Raw genomic sequence first — 10867 nt, forward strand, 5'->3', positions numbered from 1 at the left:
GCTTCTTATCCAGGCTCTCTGCAGCTGGGCCCACTTGGCCCCACTGCCAGCGTACAGCACTCCCTCCCAGCTGATTCTCTGCGAGGTGTGGGCACGGGCACTGTCCCCACAGCCATGGATCTTGGGCAGGCAGTGGCTGAGGCAGTAGCGGTGGCTGCAGTGTGGGCAGAGCAGTCCTGGATTACGAGAGGGATGTCCGACTACTGGTTTAGGCCAAATCCCTGTAAACTGGCAGGACATTTTTCGAGGGGTCCCAAATTGGAGAGGGTGCAGGCCAGGCTGAGGAACACACCCTCCCCCGTGCACGAATTTCGTGCACCGGGCCACTAGTCTATATATATAAAAGCCTAGTATGCAAATTATTCCACTAGGACTCCAGGAGTTCAATTGCTCACTATGACATGTGCTGACCACCAGGGAGCAGCGTGGAATGAAGGAAGGCCCTGGCCGACAGCAGGAAGACCCAGATCAGCCCTGATCACCAGCCAGGCTTAGGGACCCTACCCGTGCATGAATTTCATGCACAAGGCCTCTAGTACAAATATAAAATGAACAATCGCCAAAGATTTTCTTCATCATAATAAACTACTTATTCATTATTATCCTAAATAATGAGGGAGCTAGTAAGATGGTAGTACTTGTTCAAATAAGAATTTGAGGTTCAGAGATTTAGATTATCTGAATGCTGAAATGAATTTGCTAATAGTAGCAAAATGATTAATATCATATTAAGTAATAAACTATAATATTTAGAATTACCTCTTCTACCAGATGGAAATCAATTCCATCTCTGCTGGGAAAAATTCATGCTCATTACTATGGATGGGAATCATTTGCATTACTTGCAGACAATAATTATTGATTGACATTGTCGATGGTTTTTCTATAAGTTAACCTCTATCTACAAAGTTGTAAGATAGTCTGTCTAATCAATATAAAGTCAATCAAAGGTATATATCAACATTACAATGAAGGAGCACCCAGGATGGTTTTTTCATTATGAATTAAATTTCTTAGTATAGTATTCTGATTTCAACCAGAAGTGATTTTACCCCTTCTGTAAAGGACAGTTGGTAACATCTGGCAATATTTTGGGTTGTTGTAACTGAGTGGTATTTCTTACAGTGGGTAGGTACTGCTGAAAACCCTATAATACACAGGAAAGTCCTCCTCCCACCCACCGTCCCCCCCCCCCCACACACACACACAAAGAATTATCCAGACCAAAATGTCAATAGTGCTGAGGTTGAGAAAACCTGATATAGGGCTATTTCAATTTTTTAAATCTAAATTCCAAGATATGTTTTTATTTATTTTTAGTAGTTTGCCCATGGCTGGGCTAGGGGCTTAACTAGCAGAGGGGAGAAAAGAGAAGGAAGAGAGGAGAGGGGAGAGGGGGGAGCCAAGCTGGGAAAGGCCTGTGGTCAGACCAAAGACAGAGAGCCTGGTAAAGCTTGTTAGCCATCAAGGACGAGGGAAACACTCGGGTCTGTGCTGCCCTGCTCCTCATGGTCACTGACCAGGCAACACCATTCCACTGACTGGGAGGTGGAACTGGGCTATACCCTCGCTTACCCTACAGGCTACACACTTCAAATACCCAGCACTGCGAATAGTGCCAGGCTACTCCCCACAAGCATGTCAAGGAGAAATCAGTCTGACTGAACTTTTAAAAATATAAGTGTTTATTAAAAACCTAACCAAGAACAAACCCTGGGACACTGGAAAATCAGTGTTTCTTCTGTAAGTCAGCAGCAATCACTGGTGTTGGCACACCTGAGAAGTTACAGGTGCCTCAGTCCAAACATCAGGTCTCAAATAGTCTTCTCAAATGCTAGTGGTCAAAACTAGTCTTCAACAATTGCTCATGTGTATGGGCCCTGATTATTGGCACAGACGACTGTTACAGCTGGACAGCTGGCTGCCCGATGTCCACTACCACAACCTCAGCCACTCCCACAGCCTCAGAGAAGTTACACATCCTCAACCCTCCACTTGTGGGCCAGTCTCTCCATCGCCTTCCTGCTGGCAAGCCTGGCAAAGCGCTTCTGCCCAGATCCACTGCGTCTGTACGTCCATCCCTGTGATGTCCAGGACAGAGGGTGAATCTGTCGGGAGGAGGTGCTGAGCCGCTGTAGTGATGTCTCACTTTCTTATTCCTGTTCTCCGTGGCATTATTCTCCCTGATAAAGGTGGCCATGGGGTCCCCCTCTCATTCTTATTCTCTCAGCATCGAATCCACATCTTTATCATCCAGACAGTGGGCTAGAGCAGGGGTGGGCAAACTTTTTGACTCGAGGGCCACAATGGGTTCTTAAACTGGACCGGAGGGCCGGAACAAAAGCATGGATGGAGTGTTTGTGTGAACGAATATAAATTCAAAGTAAACATCTACACTAATAAAAGAGAAACATGGTAATTGGCTTACGACCGCTACCCTTTTCATTGGCTTATCAGCGAGATATGCAAATTAACTGTCAGCCAAGATGGCAGACGGCAACCAGGCAGCTTGAAACTGACATGAGGCTTGGTTGCCTCAGTGAGGGAGGAAACCAACGTTCCCCGCCTGCGACTGCAGGCCTCTGAGGGGGCAGTTTAAGAAACTCTGTAACAAATACCGCCGGACTTCAGCCAGCAGATTTGCAACATTGTAAGCAAAGGCCAGAAACCTACTTTCAGCCACGAAGGCCTAGGAGCTAGAGCCTCAGAGCTAAAGCTGGCCCAGAATAAAAAAAAAAGAAAAGAAAAGAAAAAAAGGAGCAGTTGGGAGCTTCAGTCACCCACAGCCTGAAAACAGCCCTCATCCCCTCACCCAGGCTGGCCAGGCACCCCAGTGGGGACCCCCACCCTGATCCAGGACACCCTTCAGGGCAAACCAGCCAGCACCCAACTGTGCACCAGGCCTCCCTTCTATATAGTAAAAGGGTAATATGCCTCCCAGCACCGGGATCAGTGGAGCCATGAGGCCTCCCGGCACCGGGATAAGCGTGACAGGGGGCAGCGCCCAAACCCCCTGATCGCCCTGCGGCTCTGTGTGTGACAGGGGGTGGGGCCACAACCTCCCTATTGGCCCTGCTCTGTTTGTGACAGGGGAAGGCACCCCAACCCCCTGATTGGCCCTGCTCTGTGCGTGACGGGGTACAGAGCCCCAACCCCCCTGATGGGCCCTGCTCTGTGAGTGACAGGGGGCAGTGCCCCAACCCCCTGATTGGCCCTGCTCTGTGCGTGACCGAGGGTGGCGCCGCAACCTCCCCATCGACCCTGCCTTGAGTGTGACAGGGGACAGTGCCCCAACCCCCCAATCGGCCCTGCTCTGAGCCCAACCAGGGGCTGCACCTAGGGATTTGGCCTGCCCTCTGCCACCCGGGAGCAGGCCTAAGCCAGCAGGTCGTTATCTCCTGAGGGGTCCCAGACTGTGAGAGGGCACAGGCCGGGCTGAAGGACTCCCCCTCCACCCCGAGTGCACAAATTTTTGTGCACCAGGCCTCTAGTCATTACATAAAAGGGTACGGTCTTTTTTTCAATAGTTTTATTCACTTCAAATGGGCCGGATCCGGCCCGCAGGCCGTAGTTTGCCCACGGCTGGGCTAGAGGCTTTTCATTTTCTCTATTGCATCCTCCACATTTTGTTGCTGCTGCCGGCTCTGGACCAGCCCTTGTCCCCACTGGGCATATCAAGCATGCCTCTGAGGCTGTCTCTGCTTCTCTCCTTTGCACTAAACTTTCCAGTTTCAGGTTTCTCTTATGACCAGGCTAATCTTGAAATATGGTTTCAGCATATTGGAATTCAGCTTCAAATGCCATGTTTCTTGAATTTCTGCTGCTCTTGCTGTTTGTCAGTTAACACCAACCCAGTGCTGGCCCCAGAACACACCCACGCAACCTTCTTTCCCTGAGGCTGAGCGCGTCAAGGTGGAGACGGGCCTGGATCGGAAGAGTTGGCCCTCCTGTTTCCTCCCTGGTGGAGAGGGGTCAGAAACCGAGCTCTAGTCCTCCAGGTCTCCCTCATGGAGGTGACATATCTGAATCAGAATCCTGGGCCCTGAACTTTATTTCTTCCATGGAGTATAGACCCAGAAGTGGGATCGCTCGACACACACAGAGACAGACAGAGATGGAAAGAAACGGGGGATGCGGGGGGAGAGATATGAAGGGAGGGCCGCTGCTAGCTCTGGGCTGCAAGCACCGAGCTGGCGTGACTTTCTCCAAATCCATTTAGGCAGCCTGGCTGGAAGGTGCTGGGATTTCCAGCTCCCTCTCTCCCTGGTAAAATGATAGAAAGGCCTCCCCAGTCTCCTGGGGAGGGGAGGGGGCAGGGTTCACCACTGAAATATATCAAGTGATGACAAGTCCTTCGGCCCAAAGAAAATAGCCCGGAGAAGCCTGGCTAGTTCTCACAACAGCACCATATCTTCCAGTGCAAACTATCTGGTGGTTGAGGTTGGTTTGGATGGCTTCTTGGGGAAGTGCAAGTGGCTCTGGCTCAAGAGATGGACTCAGGCCTCTGTGTGTATGTGGGCGTGTGCACCTGCGCATGTGTGGTGTGAACGTGTGTGTGTGTGTGTGTGTGTGTGTGTGAGTGTGTTGCTGTTCGTGGCTCAGAATGAAGGACAGGTTCTGACTCCACCACCCTCACCAACATGGGCGCTGACAGTTTCCATTTGCATAGCAGTGCCTTCCCGTCTTCACGTTGATGCCCTCATCTGCACATCCAACCCCAGGAGATGGGCACTGAGACAGTTTTATAGAGGAAGAAACAGCCGCTCACAGAGGTCCCTTCAGGCACAAGCTGGGACGCGGTGGCCAGGACTGGTGCCCAGCCTCTAGGATCGGAGCCTCTGCTCTTTCCTCCACATGCTGCAGGCACATCCTGCCAGGCACTCCGCTCAGAAATAAGAGGGTACCTGTGCACGCAGAGAAGAGGATTCATGAGCTAGAATTTAGCTTTGTCGGGAATACACAGACTGACGCATGGAAAGGACATGGGATGGACAATACAGAGAAAGAACATTAGAGAAATGGGAGGCACTGTGTAAAAGTGTAACACGTGTGAGATTCCGGTCTTGGGAGGAAAGGAGAGGATAAAACAGAAGTGATACCTGAGAAACCAAGATGGCGGCATAGGATAACCCTGGAGATTGCTGCCTCGAACAACCAATTCAAGGGTACACCTAAAAGACGGAACGGACATCATCCAGAACCACAGGAAGGCTGGCTGAGTGGAAATTCTACAACTAGGAGGAAAGAGAATATCATACCCAGACTCAGAGGAGGTGCAGTGCTGAAGTGAAATACTCAGGTGCGGAGTGCGCGCACGGAGCGGGCTGGAGGCGGAGGGCGCGGTTGTTGTTTTCAATCGGGAGTGCGTTTCAGACTCTGAGCTCCAGATCCGGGCGAGTCTCTAGGGACCCAGACTCAAACGGGAGAAGCGGGACTGTCTAGCTTCGGTCAGAACTCGAAGGCAGCTTTCTCTTCGAGGTTTGCAGCGGTTGTTGGGACTCTGTGAGGCAGAGCCCCTAGGGACGGAACTGAGAGCAGCCATAACTGCTGGCTCCGCCCGCCCTGTTTGATCCCGTTTGACCTGCCCGCCCAATCCCTGCACAGAGCCATTTGCCAGCTAGCCTCAGGCAAAGGCTAGATTAGCACCTCCCCAGAGGACAGAAGTTTTCCCACTGCAGACACAGCTGACTCTCACAGCCAGTTGACCTGGAGGTCAAATCCCCCCAGTATTAACTACAACAATCAAGGCTTAACTACAACAAGACTGAGCACAAAGACCACTAGGGAGTGCACCAAGAAAGCATAAAAAAAAATGCGGAGACAAAGAAACAGGACAAAATTGTCAATGGAAGATATAGAGTTCAGAACCACACTTTTAAGGTCTCTCAAGAACTGTCTAGAAGCTGCCGATAAACTTAATGAGATCTACAAGAAATCTAATGAGACCCTCGATGTTATGATTAAGAACCAACTAGAAATTAAGCATACACTGACTGAAATAAAGAATACTATACAGACTCCCAACAGCAGACCAGAGGAGCGCAAGAATCAAGTCAAAGATTTGAAATGCGAAGAAGCAAAAAACACCCAACTGGATAGGCAAAATGAAAAAAGAATACGAAAATAGTGTAAGGAGCCTCTGGGACAGCTTCAAGCGTACCAACATCAGAATTATAGGGGTGCCAGAAGATGAGAGAGACCAAGATATTGAAAACCTATTTGAAGAAATAATGACAGAAAACTTCCCCCACCTGGTGAAAGAAATAGACTTACAGGTCCAGGAAGCGCAGAGAACCCCAAACAAAAGGAATCCAAAGAGGATCACACCAAGACACATCATAATTAAAATGCCAAGAGCAAAGGACAAAGAGAGAATCCTAAAAGCAGCAAGAGAAAGACAATCAGTTACCTACAAGGGAATACCCATATGACTGTCAGCTGATTTCTCAACAGAAACTTTGCAGGCCAGAAGGGAATGGCAAGAAATATTCAAAGTGATGAATACCAAGAACCTACAACCAAGATTACTTTATCCAGCAAAGCTATCATTCAGAACTGAAGGTCAGATAAAGAACTTCACAGATAAGGAAAAGCTAAAGTTGTTCATCACCACCAAACCAGTATTATATGAAATGCTGAAAGGTATCCTTTAAGAAGAGGAAGAAGAAGAAAAAGGTAAAGATACAAATTATGAACAACAAATATGCATCTATCAACAAGTGAATCTAAGAATCAAGCGAACAAATAATCTGGTGATCATAATAGAATCAGGGACATAGAAAGGATGGACTGACTATTCTTGGGGGGGAAAGGGGTGTGGGAGATGCGGGAAGAGACTGGACAAAAATCATGCACCTATGGATGAGGACAGTGGGTGGGGAGTGAGGGTGGAGGGTGGGGCGGGAACTGGGAGGAGGGGAGTTATGGGGGGACAAAAGAGGAACAAATGTAATAATCTGAACAATAAAGATTTAATTTAAAAAAAAAAAAATTGATGCCTGAAGAAATATAGCTGAGTGTTTCCAAAAGGCATCAAGCCTCAGACTCAAGGAGCTCTGAGAACCCCTGAGCGTTCCCTGCCAAACTGGTGAAAAATGAAATTAAAGAGAAAATGTTAAAAGTAGCCAGCAGAAAAGACACCCTTGTATTAAATGGAGCAATCAGACCTTTTAGAAGGGAACATGAAGGGGTATCAGGATTTCTCACCAGCTCACCCGCACTCAAAATAAACATTAAAAGTTCATCAGGTAGAGGGAAAACTATCCCCAATGAAGGGAGTAAATAGAGTAAGAATAAAGAGTGCCAAAGTAAAAGGTGGATAAAACTAAATTAATATGGACTGTTTTAAATAATATCTTGTGGGATTGAAAACACATAAACAATAGACATAATTAATAAAACAAAAGGAAAATTGTCAATGAGAACTGGCACTCCTGGAATCCAAAGTCTCATCTGAGACCTGGGTGAAAATAAACAGAGCACCTCCCCAAATACTGTTGTGTCTACTGCCATCTGGTGGCAGCGTACAATAATTGCAGGGAAACCTAAGAGAAAAGATTTACAAGGTGTAGTAAACAAAAACCTAGTTAACATGGCAAGCTGGCATCGAGCTGTTCAATTAATATTTGTTGAATGAATAGGTCACTGCTATGTACTCTTCCTATATTTCTTTTTAAGAAAAACGCTGGGAGAACCAAGATGGCGGCATAGGTTAACGCCGGAGTTTGCTGCTTTGAACAACTACTTCAAAAGTGAAACTAAAAGACGGAACGGACATCACCCAAAACCATTGGAACGCTGGCTGAGTGGAAGTCCTACAACTAGGAGGAAAGAGAAACGCATACGGACACTCAGAGGAGGCGCAGTGCTGAAGTCAAATTCTGAGGTGCGGAGTGCGCGGTTGGCGTTTTCAATCGGGAGGGAGTCGCAGACTCTGAGCTCCAGATACAGGCGAGTCTTTAGGGACCCAGACTCAAACGGGAGAAGCGGGACTGCCTGGTTTCGGTCAGAGCGAGTGCAGCTTTCTCTCCGAGCTTTGCAGCGGGTGCTGGGACTCAGAGAGGCAGAGCCCCTGGGGACAGGACTGAGAGCCGCCATAACTGCTCTCTCCGGCCCACCCTGTGGATCCTGTGCGACCCGCCCCGCCCAAGCCCTGCACAGAGGCATTTGCTGGATAGCCTCAGGCAAACGCCAGATTAGCACCTCCCTAGAGGACAGAAGTTCTCTCACTGCTGACACAGCTGATTCTCATAGCCACTTGGCCTGGAGGTCAGACCCTCCCTGGAATTAGCTACAACAATCAAGATTTAACTATAAAACCACGAACAAAGACCACTAGGGGGTGCACCAAGGAAGCATAACAAAATGCGGAGACAAAGAAACAGGACAAAATTGTCAATGGAAGATCTAGAGTTCAGAACCACACTTTTAAGGTCTCTCAAGAACTGTTTAGAAGCCGCCGATAAACTTAATGAGATCTACAAGAAAACTAATGAGACCCTCGATCTTATATTGGGGAACCAACTAGAAATTAAGCATACACGGACTGAAATAAAGAATATTATACAGACTCCCGACAGCAGAACAGAGGAGCGCAAGAATCAAGTCAATGATTTGAAATGCGAGAAAGCAAAAAACACCCAACCGGAAAAGCAAAATGAAAAAAGAATCCAAAAATGCGAGGATAGTGTAAGGAGCCTCTGGGACAGCTTCAGGCGTACCAACATCAGAATTATAGGGGTGCCAGAAGATGAGAGAGACCAAGATATTGAAAACCTATTTGAAGAAATAATGACAGAAAACTTCCCTCACCTGGTGAAAGAAATGGACTTACAGGTCCAAGAAGCACGGAGAACCCCAAACAAAAGGAATCCAAAGAGGACCACACCAAGACACATCATAATTAAAATGCCAAGAGCAAAAGATAAAGAGAGAATCTTAAAAACAGCAAGAGAAAGAAACTCAGTTACCTACAAGGGAATACCCATACAACTGTCAGCTGATTTCTCAACAGAAACTTTGCAGGCCAGAAGGGAGTGGCAAGAAATATTCAAAGTGATGAATACCAAGAACCTACAACCAAGATTACTTTATCCAGCAAAGCTATCATTCAGAATTGAAGGTCAGATAAAGAGCTTCACAGATAAGGAAAAGCTAAAGGAGTTCATCACCACCAAACCAGGATTATATGAAATGCTGAAAGGTATCCTTTAAGAAGAGGAAGAGGAAGAAAAAGGTAAAGATACAAATTATGAACAACAAATATGCATCTATCAACAAGTGAATCTAAGAATCAAGTGATTCTCTCTCATCATTCATTCCTCAGGCTGCTCCTATTATGAGACTTAACAAAATTCATCACTGAGAACAAAGATTCACAAGCATATGTGGATGAAAACATGGAGAGTAACGCTGTTGCAAAGTTTATTAAACAGAAAAAAATTTCTGGAATGGCATTCCAAGTCCTCAATAGTTTGTTTTCGACACTTCTCTCTGGTACTCCTGTCTCTAATAGCTTTTTTTTTCCCCAATGTTTTCCAAGTCAACTCTAAGGTCAATAAATTTCTGCTTCCAAATTGAGCTACTCTGAAATTCAATCAATTGCATTTCAAAGTCAGCCATGTCTATCCATGAAAACATTTGTAAGTTTAATTCCTCCAGTTTCATGCTGTCTAGAAACCTCATGAATTTTGCTGTCTCTTCCAGTTCTCTGAATTTTGCAAATCTTGAGAAGAACTGCTCAATAGTTGACTCAATGATGTTTAAAAATAGCTTTTGAAGGCTTTGACAGTCTGTTCTGTCATCTTTTGGGAGGTCTTTGATGTGCCTCTTGAGGTTTGGGAAATATCTAAATCTCTCACCATCCACGTCCCTCTTAAAGATTTCCAGTTTCTTTTCAAAAGCCTTTCTGTAACCAAACATAACATCAAATGTCTTGCCAGTTCCTTGTAATTTAACATTTAAGTCATTCATGTCTATGGTCTTTAAGATAACTTGTTATGTAAAATTTTTTAGTTATCTAAGATGCACCTACACTGAATTTATCTGAAAAATAAAAAGTCAATATTAAGAAAAAAATTGTAAATGGGATATTATAAGAGAGGGTTTCGTGTGCTGGCAAAAGTTACTGGCGTTCCATGTTTGGCAAGTTGCCTACCCTTGGTAGAGGCTGACTTCTTGCTGTGAAAGATGAGTCTAGTTTCCTTGTGTACTTGTTCATCTTTAATTCTATACTTAACATTTCTATGAAAACTTATGTGTAGGAATAATTTATGGCCTACAATTATAATGCGTTCCTCCAGAGATGATTTGTATTTGCTTTTGCCAGGCATCGGAGGCATCAGTTTGAGACCACCAGAACACAAGATCAAGACTTGAACCAGTTTGGCTCAGTGGATATAGCGTGGGCCTACAGACTGAAGGGTCCTGGATTCACTTCCGGTCAGTGGCATATTCGTGGCTTATGGATTCCATCTCCAATAGATTCTCTTTCATCATTGTTGTTTCTATCTTTCTCTCCCTCTCCCTTCCTCTCTGAAATTGATTAAAAAAATCCTATATAATAAAAGCCCAGCTACCATAATGGCATAATGACCAGAACGGCTGCTTGACCAGTCGCTATGAGGTGCATTGATCACCTCTCCGTCCCTCCCCCTGGCCCCCAGGCTCTGCTCACTGAATGGTGAATGGGGAACCGGGGTGGGTGGTGGCAGTGGGGTCGGGTGGGACTGGTGACTGGTGATTGGGCTGAATGGCCGACCTCTTGGTTCCCTCCCCCCTGCCCCCCTGCAGGCTACGATCAATCGCCAGATGGTGAACGGGGAACTGGGGTGTGTGGTGGCAGTGGGGTGGGTTTGGGGACTGGGGA

The sequence above is a fragment of the Myotis nattereri genome (genome assembly GCF_964212035.1).
Source record: "Myotis nattereri genome assembly, chromosome: 3".
NCBI classification, from domain to species: Eukaryota; Metazoa; Chordata; class Mammalia; order Chiroptera; family Vespertilionidae; genus Myotis; species Myotis nattereri.